This window comes from Heloderma suspectum, chromosome 3, assembly GCF_057233095.1.
Source record: "Heloderma suspectum isolate Gila_16-S chromosome 3, 16-S_ref, whole genome shotgun sequence".
NCBI lineage: Eukaryota > Metazoa > Chordata > Lepidosauria > Squamata > Helodermatidae > Heloderma > Heloderma suspectum.
This window is the reverse complement of record NC_139460.1, coordinates 177,690,529-177,703,171: the sequence shown is the minus strand read 5'-3', so window position 1 is coordinate 177,703,171 and position 12,643 is coordinate 177,690,529. Positions and strand designations below refer to the sequence as shown.

The window sequence follows — 12,643 nt, the reverse complement described above, 5'->3', positions numbered from 1 at the left end:
ACGAGGAGCTGCCTCCGCTGCCAATGCCTTTCTTGTGCTGTGCTGAATGTGAGGTTTGTCTCTGATAGGAGGTGGTGCTGGGTTGTTTCATCGTGCACTCCACAGATGAGGTGGTCACGTAACAGGCCGTCAAGAAGATCCCCAAAGTCACAAAATTCAGCAAGTCGTCGGAGTTCTGCCACATAGTCAGCAATGCTTTCTGCAGCCTTCTGGTCACGATTGAAAGAATGAAATCTCTGCAGTGTAACAGATGGTCTGGGGCAAAAATGCGCCTTCAAGAGAGCCACCAGTTCCGCATAAGTCTAGGAACTGGGCGCAGCTGGAGCAGTAAGGGCTCTCACCACAGCAAAAGTCTTTGCCCCACAGACAGTCAAAAGGACTGCACGCTTCTGTTCTGGCTTCTCTATTTTGTTTGCTTCGAGATAATAGGAGAGCCTGTCAGCATAAGAGTCCCAAGATGCTGGCTGACTCACATCGCACTCTTCTATGTGACCCAATGCAGCCATTTCACTCCAGGAGAACAAAATTGAAAAACTACTTTTGTACTAGTCTGGCTCGCTTGTTGTCCTCACAGTACATGAGGACTCTGTTGCAAACTAATCCCACCTTCGTTGCCACGTGTTGTATAGTGAGAACAAAGCACAGGACTAGCTAACAACAATAACCAGGCTTTAATAATTGTCCAACAAATAAACAGTAGTTAACCTTAAGAGACAACTAGGCCTCGCTGAGGCCTAGTCCGGCCTGCCAGGAGGAGAACTGTTGTCTGCTTAGCCGCTAGGGATGTCGGAGAATTCTGTGACGGAGCTCGGTGAGGCCGAATGCCAGTGCATTCGGCCCCCCCCAATCCATTGCGGAACGAAGCCCCCGCCCCCCCCCCACGAAAGGCGTGCGGGACAAAGTCCCCGCCGCCCCCACCCCACGAAAGGTGCGCGAAACGGAGCACTTACCTGCTCCCGTCCGTGCTGCTTTGCGAATGGCGGCCGTCCTACGGCCACCATTTGCTTCCTCCTCTCAATAGCCGTAATAGGCTACGTAAATACTTATGTAGCCTATCACGGCTAATGCAGGGACGCCATTTGCGTCCCTGCGGAGGCCGTGATAGGCTATGTAAATATTTACGTAGCCTATCACGGCAGGGGGAAAAGCCCCAGCGTACACAAATGGCGGTAGCTACCGCCATTTGTGTACGCTGGGGGGTTTTCCCCCCTGCCGTGATAGGCTACGTAAATACGTAGCCTGTCACGGCAAGGGGAAAAAAAACCCAGCGTACGCAATTGGCGGCAGCTACGGCCATTTGTGTATGCTGGGGTTTTTCCCCCTGCCGTGATAGGCTACGTAAATATTTACGTAGCCTATCACGGCTCAATACAGGGACGCAAATGGCGGTGGCTACTACAGCCGCCATTTGCATCCCTGCAGGGCTGCCCAGCGGCCGGATGTCTGGCTGCGGGCGGCTGGAGCCGGCCAGCGGCTCGGCAGCTTGGCCGCGGAGCGGAGCCAGCTGGGCAGGATTCCGGGGGGAGGGACAGAGCGCCTCCCCCCCACCGCGGATGCCCCTGTGTGGAGCCAGGTAAGGGATTCGTATATCCCTATTAGCCGCTTGCTCTGAACTGAAGCCCTACCTTATCATGTGATAAGCCTCTAACAACTATAGGAGGGGAAAATCATTTAAAGGGGCAATACACCTCAAATACACAACACCCCCGAACTGTCGTCTGGCAGCCATTCCATCAAGCTGCAGAAGAGGGTGAGAAAGGGTGCAGGGCAACTCCATGAGCACAGCTGAGAGACCAGCAATGTTAGGATCCTTCTCTCATTTAATTTGTTTCCACTTCAGCTGGTCATGCTAAGACCACCGTCATCTTCTGGCTATATTACATCCATTACAGCATTACATGTGCATTACAGCTGGTTGTTGTAAGAACCGCCATGTAACATTAAGAATGGTGCCTGAGTTTTCTTGTTTCCCTTTTCCCTCTCCTCACATTTCCTTTTTGGTGAGGCTGACTGTTGGTACTGGCGTGTTTTTATGGATCTGTAAGCTGCTCTGAGAGCCCTTCTGGCTGAAGAGCAGGGTCTAAATGCTTTAGACAAATAATAAACAAGTGCACGAGCTAGCTCTTGGCCTGCCTCCCTGTCTTTAAGAACTACTGTTATTTTAGGGCTAGAAAGGGAAATGTCAGAGCACAGCGCATGCTGTCTCTGTAGTGCAGCCCTTGCTTAAATGGGACACTGCCATGGAGGCCTCTGCACACACAGCTCGGTAGCAAGGAGAATGAAGCTTTGTATAGATCAGCCTTCTCCTACCTGGTGTGCTCCAGATGCGTTGGACTACAAATCCCGCGATCTCCAGCCTGCTGGGGATGGTGGGAGTTGTAGTCCAATGCATCTGGAGGGTGCCATGTTGGAGAAGGCTGGTATTCTTGTTTTGAAAAAGGCTGCTGACTCAATAGGATTGCGATAAACCAACAGTTTTATAGGACCTTGAAGTCTCACAAATTTATTTGGCATAATAAATGTGTTAGTCTTTAAAGGCCTGCAAGACTCTGCTGTTTTTAATCTTTACTAGGGCTGGCACGGGTGCCCAATTGGGTCCTGTAATCTTGCGTCTATGGGCCATTCATGGTGCCATTTTGCATCAACAAGACGTACGCATATTCGCGATCGCCATTTCCCCCTGCAAAATGGCACTCATGGCACTTGCGGACGGGTCCTGGGTGAGTACGGGCAGCTCGGTGAGCGGTGGGGAACTTGAGCGTGTGTCCAGGGGTGCGTGAGCAGGGACAGGGGCTGGTCAGGTGCCTGGAGAACCAAGACGGGGGGGTCATCTGTCCATCCCTAACCTTTATCAGTGTGACTGCTGTCGTTTTTCTGCTGTTGCTGATAATTATAAGAACTGCTGATAATTGTATTTTAATTCCTTAAATATATTTTCAGTCTTGTATAGGGGTGTACGAAAGTCACTTACCTTTTTGCGGATTCTGTTCGTGGTGGATGGGGAGGCGCTGCATCCCTCCCCCCGGAATCCTCGATGGCCGGCTCTGCTCCGCAGCAGCTCCGCGGAGCAGCCGGCCAGGGCTGTCCACAGCCGGATTTCCAGCCGCAAACTGGCTGGTGTGGACGCAAATGGCGGCCGCCATAGCGGCCGCCATTTGCATCCAGCCAGGCAGCCGTGATAGGCTACGTAAGAATTTACGTAGCCTATCACGGCTCACCTCCCACAAAAAACTCAGTGTACACAAATGGCGGTGGCTACGGCAGCCGCCATTTGCATTCCCTATTTTTCACCGATTTATCTTATGTAAATATTTATGTAAGATAAAACAGCGAAAAATAGGGAATGCAAATGGTGGCCACCGTAGCCGCCGCCATTTGCATACGCTACGTTTTTTTGGGGGGGTGAGCCATGATAGGCTACGTAAATTCTTACGTAGCCTATCACAGCTGCAAAGATGGCAATGGCGGCGGCAGCAGCCCGGCTGCAGCCGGCCAGGAGACCAGCCACCGCCGCCGGAACCACTGCCGCTGCCGCATCCGCCACATCCGTCCCAGGTAAGTGCCATCTCGGGGGGAATCCGCGGGGGGGGGGGCGGGCTGTTCCGCCACGGATTTCGGGGGGCCGAATGCCAGTGCATTCGGCCTCACGGAAATCTGTAGCGGAATTCTCCACCATCCCTAGTCTTGTATCTATTTTGAGGGAATGTGTGTGCTGAAAAGTGGGCTGAAACACAGTATTAAAATGTAAAAATGAGTAAAATTGTCATCAGCTTTAATTTATGTGACTTACAGGAAAGAAATCAAAATTCTGGTTGTATGTTTAGGGTGGGGTCTATTGTTGCAAATACCACTGAGTGCTTTATAGATGTCAATACAGCTACTGTGTGAGAAGAAATTTGGGTCTGTAGTACAACTTGTGTGGCTTAAAAACAAAGATTGCCCACTTTATCCATTCAGTAAAAGTCGGTATGGAGACTAGAATCCTTTCTATTCCCATAATTTCTGGTAATTCTTTAAGTCAATTGTACAGGGGAACAGATTTTTAAAAATATGTTCTTAAACTATTTTTTTTATTAATTATTTTTATGTATTTATTTATTGCTTGCTGCCTTGCATTTATATCCCACCTTTTTTCTTCTTGCAAGGAACCCAAGGCGGCTTACATTATCCTCCTCCTCTCTGTTTTATCCTCACAACAACAACCCTGTGAGGTGGGTTGGGCTGAGAGTCTGTGACTGGCCCAAAGTCACCCAGTGAGCTTCCATGGCCAAGTGGGGACTAGAACCCAGATCTCCCACCTCCCAGTCCGTCACTCTCACTACTACACTACACTGGCTTTTAAACCCTCTTTACATTGTAAAATTTTGTATTGCAGAAAGTGGCTACAGAAATCAAAGCCAGCAATAATTAAAGCCACAGTTTTGTATCTTGGAGGGAGTGTGATAAGAATACATTTGTGTACATCAGTCTTTCCAAACCTGGTGCTCTCCAGATGTGTTAGACTATTGCTCCCAGCCATGGTTGGGGAAGGCTGATGTACACACTGGATCCTGAAAACACTTGTGTTGTTTCCAAGTCTGTGGATTTATACCAGGAGAACCTGGCCGCCTAATCTGGCTGCTACTTTGAGTGAAAGATGGTGGGATAAAGGCAGCAACAGAGAAAGCCTTATGACTGTTTGCTCAATGAAACCCCATCTCTTTTTTTAGAAACCAATCACTGGCATCTTTCATGCTTAATTGCTTCCAAAATGCAGAGCATCAGTTCTATAATTGAGAGGCAAACTACAGGCATACCATTATATCCAGGTACCATTAGGCTCTGTTGTGTCACTAGCAAGCTACAAGTCAAGCTGAACAACCTCTCACTGTTGAGTAAAGTGATTAATACCACCCTTCCAGCTTTCAATTAATCCTTTCAGTGCTGATGGAAAATGTGTATGTCACACAACTGCCATTTTAAGTTCATTCACCTAGACAACCAACCTATTTCTGCATAGCTTCTTTCATAAAGACTCCATCTAAAAACTGAATTAAAGTTATGCAATTCAAGAATAAGTAGCAGAGAAGAAAGAAACATTTAAAGGCACTGTTGGCACAAAAGCCTTTTTACTGCTTTACTAACTAGCCTGCTGGTTACTTTTGTTGAGTTCTCCCCACCCCCCATCTCCCGCCACTTATCTGGAGCCCCAGAAAAAGAGTCCCCCAAACTGTGGGTACCACAGCCAATGGCTATCATCATATCAGCAGTAATAAGACTTCTGGTGTGTCAGCACTCAGCAGGCAGAGAATGCAGCACAATATGGACAGAGTCGGGGAAACCTAGTAAGAGATGGATTAGCAAGAGATGAGGGGGAATGAGCATAGAAGGAAGGAGAGAAAACAACATGTGTTGTGAAACTCCAGGACAGGCAACCATTGTACAGTGCAGTCAAGACTACATCAGACTTCCTTGCTTCTGTGAGCAGATACAGGGCAGATATTGTCTGGGACTCCCAGTGGCACAAAGCAATACCTTATTGGCAATGGTCCATTAGGGTATACATCTCATTCCCCTTAAATTTAATGTACAGAGTTACTGTTGAATGGGGCCATAAATGGAAGGGGGATTAATTAAATCTTGGAGCAGGATTTGGGTGGGAATTGGGAAATTAATTAGGAGTGACCGCCTGCTTCACTCTCAGCTTGCTTTTGGATTAGTGTGCTGTTTGGGGTGAGCACCAGGGTGCTCATGTACCCCTAATTTAGTTAAATGTTTCTATACCTTTAGGAAGAGATTGCAATAACCTCTGTTTGTTTTTTGCCTCTTGTTTGTCCCTGCATGGTTTGCCACCAAAGTCAGGTATGTTGCAAAAATAGCCTGTTATCAGTAATGAAGTAGAGGGTTTTTTTCTTAAACCTTTTGAGGTCCTGCTTGATTCCTGCCTGTGTAGAGAGACTTCTTGAGAGCGGAATCATGTGCACAGCTAAGAAGGTTTTGCTGCTTAGGCTAAATAATCAGCTATCAAATTGGCTCACCAGCTGGGAATACAGGACTTGGTCTTTTTAAAAGGCAGCTAACAAACAAGCAAGAGGGAGAGAACAGTGGCTGAGCACCCACATGTCACAGAGCCGCACTCTAGCCCCTCAGCCACAGCGGCAGACAAGAGAAGAAGACAGCGTGGCCACTGTCATCCTCCACCTTCCCAGCCACATATGCCAGGACCAAGTAGGCTGCACAAGGAGCCGTGGCCCTGTGGAGCAGCACAGGTTTCACATGCAAGAGGTATCAGGTTCAAATCTTGGATGTGGTTTCCCACTAGAAATGACCGGGAGAGGCCCTTGCCCACAAGTACACTTGAGAGACTGCAGGACTATGTATAACCAGTTGGAGAGAGTCAGTTGTATGGGCCAGTTGCCCATTTAGCTCATTGCCTGGCACTCTCATATGATTCAGTAGCTCCTCCAGCTGCTCCCTCATGCTCCTTTGCTGGGCTGCCCAGACCTCCTGATGATTAGCCCAGCAGACCCCTCGTCTCCGCACCAACTGACTGCATGGTACATCTGACCGCCAGTTGCCAGGAAGAGCTGTTAGGAGTCTGACCTCTTGCCCGTTCTGGAGTTGAAGTGATCAGACAGAAAGTGGAGAAGCTGCAAATCCTGAGCCCAGAAGTCCCTAGCCCTTCCCATTCAGGGTTACCCCCAGGGTTCTGCTGGGGCAGATACGGTATTTTATGTCTGTATTTGTTACATTTATATCCTGCCTTCCTCTAAGGAGCCCAAGGTGGCATACATGATCTTCCTCCTCTCCATTTTATCCTCACAGCAACCCTGTGAGGTAGGTTAGGCTGAGAGTGTCACTGAGATGATACTCCTCCCCTGTAGGGAGCTGCGCTAGAGCTCTCTGTGCAGCAGCTGTTTCGTTCTGCACCGTGTGCTGGCTGGAATTGTGCAAGGGATCACCTTCTGTGTTTAGCGAGTGGTAACAACGGCTGGAGTGGAGTGCCTGGCATTCAGAGGGCCGCTTCCTGCACTTGCATACTTCGCTTGTGCTCTTCCCAAATCTTGCCCAATGCAGATCTCTGGACACATACATGACCCTTAAAATGTGTCTTAAGACCTGCGGTTGGAATGCAGGCATCTACATGATCACTGTGCATAAGCAAAGTCTGGTAACTGGAGCAAAATTCAAAGACGATATTCTTTCAGTAGAAACAAAACCACATTTCTAGCCTGTATGGTTGCTAAGAAACGTTTGAAACATGTTGGCTGTGTTTGCTGAACTCTCAGAAACCAAACGGATTTGCTGAGGTTTTCTGGTAGGCAAGGGGAGATTCATATTCTTGGGTCTCTTGTCCCTCCTGCTTGCCTCTGTTAGAGCTCCACACCCTTCTTTCTTTTCACTCCCTTCTTTTCCATCCTCCATTGCAACAAATTCCTAATTTTAAAAACGAATAAATGGTGCAATTGTACATTTGAATACTATGCACCCTTTGCTGAATTTATTGTGATTGCAGATTTGAATTCCCTTCATGCAGAATTCGGACTTTTTGTGTGTGCGTGCAGACAGCCCACACAGCCCCAACCCTAAGGCATTAATTTTAGCATGTAAAAGAAATAAATCCTCCTTGGGTCATGGAACACCATGGTATAAAGATGAAGATGGAGTTAGCTGTCAAGCAGCAAGGCTAGACTCATCAGCAACAGATGAAATAGGAGAGCTACTTAGGAAGATGAACTAGTTACTGTTAAGAGGGACTAGGCAAGGGCTGCCGCTGAGCCAGTGTCTAGGTTCTGCCAAGGGAATCACAAGACCGAAGAGCTTGGAGACCAAAAGTGGAGAAACTCCACCAGCCTCAGAATCAGGTACTGACTCATGCAGTGCTATTATCCAAGCACCAGCGCAAAGTACCTCCTGGTGTCCCATTATAAGCAAAGGATGGAGTATAATAGTGTTGCATTGTGATGGTCTGCTGCATCCTGAGTGTTAGGTAGCACTTCTTCGAATCCTGAACATTTGCACAATTGCAATCTGACAAACGTGACTCAAATCCTCATGAGATCAAAATATTTAGTCATTTATTTGTTTATTACATTTCTATACCGCCCCTTAGCTGAAGCTCTCTGGGTGTTTTACAAGATGAAGCTTAAAACCATAAAATACAATAACATAGTAAAACGTAATATAAAACCATAAGTTTAACATGGAATCATTATTTATTATTAACATTTATATACTGCGTTATCTGCTAAAAAGCCATCAAGGCAGTGTACAACAATTTAAAACAATAAACCTTAAAACAATAAAAACCGTAAAAACATTAAAAACCATAAAAACATTAGAACTACATTTTGAGAAGACGTGTCTTTACATCCTTGCTAAAGGCCAAGAGAGAAGGGGCCAATTGCGCTTCTTGAGGGAGCGCATCTCATAGTTTGGGGAAGAACAGAGAAAGCCCTTTCATGTGTGCCTGACGAAAAGGCCTCTGTGGGTCATGGCACCCCCCAAAGGGCCTCTCCTGCTGGTCTGAGTACCTGGGCAGGTTCATAGCAAGTCAGCCCTTTAGAAAGCCAGATGTGGTACAGAGGATTTGAAGTATTCTAAAATATATACGTGGCTTTTCACCATAAGACACCCATTTACAGCATACAATTGTAAATAAAAATAATTAGAAAAAAAAATCAGCAAAAAATCAGCAGCAACCAAATAAAAGCAAATCTACAGAGGTACAATATCTAACCCAAATGGAAGACCTGCCCAAACAGGATGGCGTTCACTAGTCGTTGAAATGTTAAGAGGGAAGAGGCCAGGTGGCTCTCCTGAGGGATGGTCTTTCAGAGCCTGGGTAGTACAGCTAAGAAATCCCTATCCCCCATATTCACCAACTGTCTCTCAGATGGTGGAAGGACAGGGAGCAGAGGTTGCCCAGCTGATCGCAAGGGCAAGCAGGCAGTTCTTTAGATAACCTGGCCCCAAGCCATTTAGGGCCGCCTTCCCCAACCTGCTGGCCCCCAGATGTGTTGGACTACAACTCCTATCATCTTCAAGGGTGATGGGACTTGTAGTTCAACACATCTGGGGGTCAGCAGGTTGGGGAAGGCTAGTTTAGGGCTTTATGGTGATGACTAGCACTTTGAAATGGACATGGAAACAAATGGGGATGTAATACAGATTGCCCAGCAGTAGAATCACATATGACAAAAAAGAGAGTCTGCTGAATTCTGCACCTGGTACAATTTCTGAACGCTCTTCAGATGCAGCCTTACGGAGAGCGAGTTATAACAATCTAATTGCACTGTGACCAAGGCATGTGTGACAGTGGCCAGACCTGCTATCTTCAGAAAAAGTTGCAACAGGTTGTGCAAAGCCAGTACCTGACCATCCAGGGCAAGTCTGGGTTCAGGAGCGTCTCCAAGCTGTGAACTTTATTCTTCAAAGGGAGCCTTATCTCATCCAAAACAGGCTGTACAGATCCTGGATCAGCATTCCTACTGACCAAAAGCATGTCTGGATTAAGTCATTTTCCTATATCCAGCCCATTACAGACCGCAGACACTAGTTCAAGGGTTCCACTGCCTCCCTGGAATGGAGTCCGATGGAAAGGAAAGATAGAGGAAAGGAGAGATCTTTGGACATCCTGCTCCCACAGTTTCATGTAGGAACAAGACAGAATCTTGAGAAATTCCATGGGTTAAAGTCCAGGGAAAAGAACACCTTTTGGAATCTGCCCTCCAGAACCAGTGCAAAACAGTGCCCCCCCCCCCCCGTGGTTAATAATATTAAAGCCGTTGAGATAATCAGCAGAACCAACAAGGAAGGAGGGACACACTCTGCTGCTCTAGTTCCCAGTGCAGGTACCAGGGAAACCAAAGGGGTCCCAAAACCCTCAGACCAGAAACCAGACAGAAGCAGGTCAAACATTTTATCAAATGAATTTTCAACTGATTGTTCTTATACCCGCATGCCAGGACGACTTGTTTTGTGGTCCTTTATCTTCCATTATCCCCTACATAAAGGAACATTTCATGCATTACAAAGAGGTATACCCACAGACGCAAGTGTACTGTCAAACACAGAGCTGCAGCCAGCCACCGCTCCCTAATCAGTGTATGTATTTCTCACATTCATACTTTGATGTTTAGGTGTACATTTAAAGTATCTCAGATATATACTCAAAAATGTTACATGTGACGTGGCCCACAGTACTGTTATCCTGAGCTGCAATCTTACTTGAGAGTAAGCCCCATTGAACTGAATATATAGGATTGTATTGTTAGTCACCTGCGCACCCACAATTGTTCCATGACATGCTATTTTTGAATAACGGTTGTGCTTCTTGTGGTTATTAATGTAATGCATTTTTTGTATGCTTAGTGCTCCCCACCAACGCATGCATGTCTGAAGCACATTCCCAATACTCTGTATAAATGTGATATGCCACTTAAAAGAAGCCTAATGGCTGCTTAAGTATGTTTCTGGAAATCATCTGAATTATATGCTTAATATGTATATTAAGGCTGAGCCAAAACTGCTCTTGTATTTTTGAAGTAGGTGGACTGGGAATGGTGTTGTTGATCATATCCTCAGAATGTTCTGAGCCATAGCTGAGAAATATCACAGCACAAGGCTTCTTTTGAGTTTCCTGCCACAGCTTCTTATACACCTTAGATCCTTTAAAAAACCATTTTATTTCACTTACTACACCTAACGTGCAGAAGGTAATTTTCTGGCACTGGCAGCCTTGTGAATACAATTTCATCATTTATTAAAACCTGTGTTCCTGCAGAAATCATTTAAACAGTTACGATGTCTATTTCGATAAAGAAAGATTTGAAGGAATTGCCATCTTGCTTAGTACTCTGTGCCCCGCTCCCTGCCCCGCACTTTACCTTCTCCTGAGGAAAGAGAACACACACTACAACTCCACTTACAATATACTCTTTCTTGCTGGAGTCATGAGCCTTAGAGAGTTCCTCTCGGCTTCTGACATATTACCAGCAAGTGTGTTTTGATGAACTTGAATGCACTTCCTCCAAAATACAGTTTGCTTGATAACTGTACTGTGAGGCACTGATGTGCGAGAGCCCAGAAGGCACCAAATACACAGGCCTTGTGTGCAACTCCAACTACATTAATGTAACAAGCACTAGGAGAGAAGTTATTACAGAACGGTAAACCTTCTTCAGTAACAATTCTTACATATATATATATATATATATATATATGTATATATATATGATTGTTGAAGCTGAACTCTGAACTCTAGGATTACACTTATCTGGAATGGCATAGATTCGTTCTTAAGCCCACTTACCACTGGTTGACAGACCTATTTTATGCAGCAGCTGGTGGGCATAATAAGAGCTCCACCAGGGAACAAGAAGCAGGTCCCAGCAGTGGATGGGAGCTCACTGATCAAGCATGTGTTTCATACGGGGAAGGCCTGAGGTCTTGGCATCTCCAGTTAAGGATATCAGGTAGCAAGTGATTGGGGAAAAACTCCTCCCGGGACCTGGGAGGACTGCTGCCAGTCACTGGTCATAATACTGGATTAGATGGATCAATAGTCTCACCCTGTAGAGCAGCTTCATATTGCCAGCTTGCATTTCCACTCTTCTAAACTGTTCTGAAAACAATCAGTGTAGGTAAGAATCCATTTGCAGGCACTTTCCACTCAGTGCCCTTCCAATTCTCGTCACTATGAGGCAGATTACACAAGCTACACAGACCTGGGGAGGGTCTGGCAGAGAGCGGAGACTGCATCGCTCTGGACCAGAAGCCGATCCTGTGAAAGAGTGTAAGGTGTGCGGGTTCCTCCTCGGCAGTTTCAGTCTTTAGCTTTCCAGCTCTGGAGATGTGCCTCAGTCTCTGGAGATGCTCAAAGGATTTCTGAATGGATCAGCAGAAAAGAAAGTCAAGAGGAGAGCTCATGTAACAGGCAAAGCAAACCAGCAATCCCCGCCACTGGAGTGGGAAAGTACCTGTGGACATGCCTTCATCTCTGGTGTTCAGTATGAAAACAGGGGTCTACTGACTGATGAAGCTGGCCTCTACTTTGTGTACTCCAAAGTGTTCTTCCAGGGCTGGGCCTGCACCACCCAGCCTCTTAACCATGTTGTCTTCAAAAGAAATCCAGCTTATCCCAACCTCCAGATGCTGATGGAGGACAAAAGGATGAACTACTGCATGACCATGTACATGTGCAGCAAAAGTAGCTACTTGGGTGCCTTGTTCAACTTTCCAGGTAGGACAGTGTGTATGTGATTGTCTCTGAAGTCTCACTGGTGAATTCTGAGGAGTCAAAAACCTTCTTTGGTTTATATATGCTTTTAGAAGCAGCAGCAAACAAGCAGTCATCATACAGGCTACGTGAGAATGCTGAGCAACATGTGGACTAAGTTGGATGGCTGAGCTTGGACTGTTATGGACTACAGATGTTGCTTCTGTAGCAGACACTCATGAATTCACTTTTGTCACTGAGATAGTCAAAGCAGGCCTGAAATGATTCTCCACAGATTTAAACTGAAAACTGACTTTTCCTGCTGGATTGTTTGTTTTAGGGCCAACCCACCTCGCAGCATGCACGACTGGCTATGCAGAGGGGTCCAGGACACCTGCAGCTCTGGGCAGAGCAGGGAATTTGTGGCCTATATTTACCAAACAT

At 46.5% G+C, this 12,643-nt stretch overlaps 1 pseudogene; it reads left to right on the top strand.

Annotated features, from left to right (window-relative positions):
- The first annotated feature begins 2,687 nt into the window (after positions 1-2,687).
- On the top strand, positions 2,688-12,377 carry LOC146350458 (tumor necrosis factor ligand superfamily member 6 pseudogene; annotated as a pseudogene).
- Positions 12,378-12,643: the final 266 nt, after the last annotated feature.